Here is a 4,604-nt window from a genome sequence, read left to right as displayed (position 1 = left end):
TTTGCGTGGGCCACATTCGGTGCAGAGGCAGCCGGCCCCGCCGGAGGTGGTGCGTCGCCGTGTCAGGAAGGAGGACGAGCACGTCCATCGCTACATTGCTGCTATGGACGACGTCAGGTTCTCCACTACTTGGCAGGTTCTTTTGGCAGATGACCGGAGATATGATCATGTGATGGTTCCTTCTCTTTGGGTGTCCACCGCCCGCGCCCTAGGAACCGCGAGTGACCTAGATTCTTCTGTAGTACTCAATCTTTATTAGGTACCTAGCCAGTGATGTATTCGATATATAATATTCGAGACGATGTATTCGAGATTATATATATTATTCGAGACGATGATGTATTCGAGATTATATATTAATCGAGACGATGCATTTATTATGTACTATATGATTCAGTTTTTCCTTATTGATTGCATCCATGCATTGTAATTTTAATACTAAATTGTTTTATATTTCTTCTGTATTAGTTAAGTAAAAGCTATGGTGGACAATACCGGCAGAGAGAGAGAGAATAGGAATTGTTCGACATCATACGCAGCCCTCGCAGGCTAGATGATCTGAATGAAGCAGATGACGGCTCCCAATATCTGAACAATTCCGGAGAGGGTGATGAAAAGATATTCGATCTCGACGACCGAGCTGATGAGGTCATGAACTATGATTATGATTATGATGACAGAGACAATGTTTATGATGACACAGACAATGCTGATCTTCAAATAACAAAGACTATCGGCGAGGTATATTTATATAAGCAGGCATCTGGTGATCATCACATGTTTTATTTCATTTGAAGATATATTAATGAATTGATCTTTCTTCTTTCAGCCCTCCGGATCGAGCAAATCTGCTTCTACAGACAGCAGGACAAAGCGAGGCCCAGGCAAAAAGTTGAAGGAGGGTGTAAAGTACAACATCGACTCCGTCAAACCTAGTGGCGAACCCCTCACGCCTAAGAACATTGCGAACAAGTGGACTCGTCAGTGCGGAGTTCTTGTGAAGGACCAACTCCCGATCTCCATTCAAGAATGGAAAGAGCCAAAAACTAAACGTCCAGGTGTTACTTGGGTCGACGACAGAGCAAAAAAAACCTTTGGGAATCTCTGATGGAACATTTCACCCTACCAAATTATTTCACTGAAGCAAATGTGGAGAAAGTCAAGGGCACTGCTCTTAAGAAGATGGCAATTGCATTCAACACCCACAAGAAAACTTTATGGGCCAACTACCTCGCTGCAGAAAGGAAGGCTCTAGAATTCACGGGAACACTGGAGAAGCAAAGAGAACACTGGGCCGATTTCGTGAAATTCAAGGATTTAGAATTATCTAAGGAACGGTCGATAAAAAACAAGGCCAATGCCGCAAAAAAGACGCAGTTCCATAGGTTGGGTCCAGGTGGCTACGAGGTGGGAATGCCTAAGTGGGATAAGTCTGAGCAAGAGATGGATGATGCAGAGGTCACTCCTGTTTCTAGGAGCTGGCCCCACAGGTGCAGAACTTGGTTCTATGCGCATGAGGGGGCGTTGGACCCGAAGACAGGCCTGGTTTCGTAGAAGGCAAGTCTAAAAGGAGCTGAACAAAAGTTACTTGACGCAACAGAAGAAGCTCGAACGGGGGTATTCACGCCCAACAGAGAGCACGACGAGCTTACGCGCGCCCTGGGAAATCGTGAACACCCGGGAAGAACACGAGGCAAGGGCGTTATTCCCTGGTATGATGGCTTTTCGGAATGGAACGATGACTACAGGTCCCGTGCAAGAAAGAAGATGGAGGAGGTGAAGAAGAGGAAGCTAGAGGAGGAACAGAGGAAGAAGGATGCAGAACGCCTTCAAGGCCTAGAAGCAAGGCACGCGGACTTGGCACTCAAATTCCAGCAGCAGCAGCAGCAGATCGACTCACTTAGCTAGGAAAGGGGGTCGCAGCAGCGGCAGCAGCAAGCGGATGATCGTCCAGCATTGGATAGCACCGTCCCATCCATTCCAAGAAGCAGCGTTGGTTCTGGCCCGGGCGTCACACTGCTGGAAATATACCCTGTGGATGACATCATAGAGAACACTAACTGTGAGCTACACTCCAAAATGAAGAACATATCCATGAAGGTGGCGGACGGCGTTGCTTTTACAATTACCCCCGAAGCAACCTTCCATTGCATCCCGATTCCAGAGGGCTATGCTCGTGTCATGGTTGATGAAGTGGTGGAGCCATATTCAAGGCTAGCACTTGACATTATTAGAGGTGACAATGAGCGCACACTGGGAGAGGCCATACATCGTATCATCCTATGGAGAAAGGATTGCATCATCTTTCCAAGTCCACCGACACCACGTCGTATGCCGACTCCTCCTCGAAGTCCGCCACTGAGTCAGCAGACTCCCGCTCCTCCAAGTCCATGAACGCATGAGCCGACTCCTCCTCAAAGTCCGCCACCTCCTCCAAGTCCCCAAACGCGTGAGAAGACTCCTGCTTCAAGTCCGGCACCGCGTCAGGATACTCCTACGGTTTCAAGTCCGACACAACGCCAGGCCACTCCTCCTACTTCAAGTCTAGCACAACATCAACCACGTCAGCCGTCTCCGCCGTCTCGGCGATCGTAGAAGAGACACGCCGTAGATATGGTGCATAGCGGTACTAGTCGAGGTAGTACAGGAAGTACAGGCGAAGACAAGCGATATAAATACGGTCCAAGCCTCGCTCCTCTTCCTCAGAGGCCTTACGACATGACCGAGGAGCAAAATGCAGCCATAGTGCAGGCCCAAGTGGACGCCCATTTTGGACCGAAACCGGCATCGCCGCCAAGGGAGTATGTGCCTGAGGAAATGATTGACCACTTCATTCGTATGGCTAGAGCACTATCACCCAAGCTTGTTGACTCACACTATGAGCGCCAAATCAGGAAGCTACATCGAGCACGGCTACAGAAGGAAGCGATCTCGAGCTCGAGCCAACAAGCAGCTGGCAAAAAATGCGGGAAAATCGTTCTCCAGCTGGGAGAACAGGCGGCGCAATCGATCCCCCCGCTTGTTGTGCCAACAACACATGAGAGTACATGCGCCCAATATTATTGTGGGCAAACCATTAACGTTCCCCTGCTGGGCGATGTGGTAATAACCGAGGAGCATATAATGCAGGCTGAAATGCTCAAGATCACTGTTGGACAACTCCTCAAAATCGAGGCCATGCCTACATTTAGAGAGGAGGAAATAAAACAGAAATATGTCCGGGGCCAACCTTTGGTCGAGACAGACAAGGTCAAGAACCTCCCAATGAGAATGTATGAATTGCATCAATGGTACATGAATATTACCAGGATTTCCAATCGAGTGTCCCTCATGGTGAATGTCAAGGAGGAGCATTACTTCCATGAGAAAGCTTTGTCTTTTGAGTAATCAGAACTATTTTAGTTATACAATCAAGACACACTCGACAAGTCTATCGTCAGTTGCTATTGTCTGTAAGTGATTTCTTTCTGTAATTTAAGTCTCAAGCTAGCTGTAGTGATCATTTTCATCAATCATTACATGTAATTATCCTCACTATATTGTTTTTTGTGGTATTATATGCAGGATGAAGATGTATGAAATGAAAAAATCTGGACGCTATGGCATTGGGTTCATTGACCAAAATACCATTAATGAGTACACATGGAATATTCCAAGTTGTCGAGCAAGTTTAGAGGAAAGCATGCTACAGTTCTTCAAGCGCCTCAATACCAATGAAGATATACTACTTCCTTACAACTTCCTGTGAGTCACACTGTCTTGTACTACAAATTCTGTTTTTGCTTATAGCTAGCTAGATGTTAATAATTAAGTGTATACGGTTTAGGGTAGTTTATTAATTTTATGCACATGCTCGCTTAATTAAGACATGCAAACGTGTGCACATGCAGTTTCCACTGGATCTTGTTAGACATTAAAGTTGACAACGGGACAGTTAAAGTATTCGATTCACTACATAAAGAAGAAAAAGACTACTCCACCGTGAAGCGGATAGTCAACAGGTAATTTCAATAATTATTAACTGTATTTCGGCCTATTTAGTTCGTCATTTCCTAATATGAACTATTTAATAACCCCTTTATTAAAAAAGTTTGCCGGCGGGCAGGGCTTGGGCAAAGTTCATCAAGGTGACTCCAGGCAAATGGGCAAAAAAGTTGTTTTGGTATCGACCAAAGGTATGTAATTAAGTAGTACTAGCTAGCTAGCTAGCTACCATCTATTTAATTCTTGTTTCAATACCATTAATTAATTATCATGCTTGATTAATCATTATCAGATTCAATTACATTCTCATAAAGGCCCCGAAGCAGGCGCAGGGAAATGATCTGTGTGCATTCTATGTTTGCGAGAACATTCGCATGATGGCATCTGAAAGGAGCAGATCTCAAAGACAGGACTGGGTACGTTTGTCAGAACACTATTCACACCATTATCAATATCTAGTCACACAAATAATACACATGCATATTGATCTCCTTCTTAACAGTTCAGAGAGGTGCGGGAGCAGCTCCTACCAGCGGACCGCATACTATCACTTCAAGAGGAAATAGCGGGATTTTTGCTCGACCAGGTCATAGATCCCAAAGGAGAATACTATTACCCGC

This window comes from Triticum aestivum, chromosome 3B (genome assembly GCF_018294505.1).
Source record: "Triticum aestivum cultivar Chinese Spring chromosome 3B, IWGSC CS RefSeq v2.1, whole genome shotgun sequence".
Taxonomy (NCBI): domain Eukaryota; kingdom Viridiplantae; phylum Streptophyta; class Magnoliopsida; order Poales; family Poaceae; genus Triticum; species Triticum aestivum.
The sequence above is the reverse complement of the archived record's forward strand: the minus strand, read 5'-3'. Positions refer to the sequence as shown.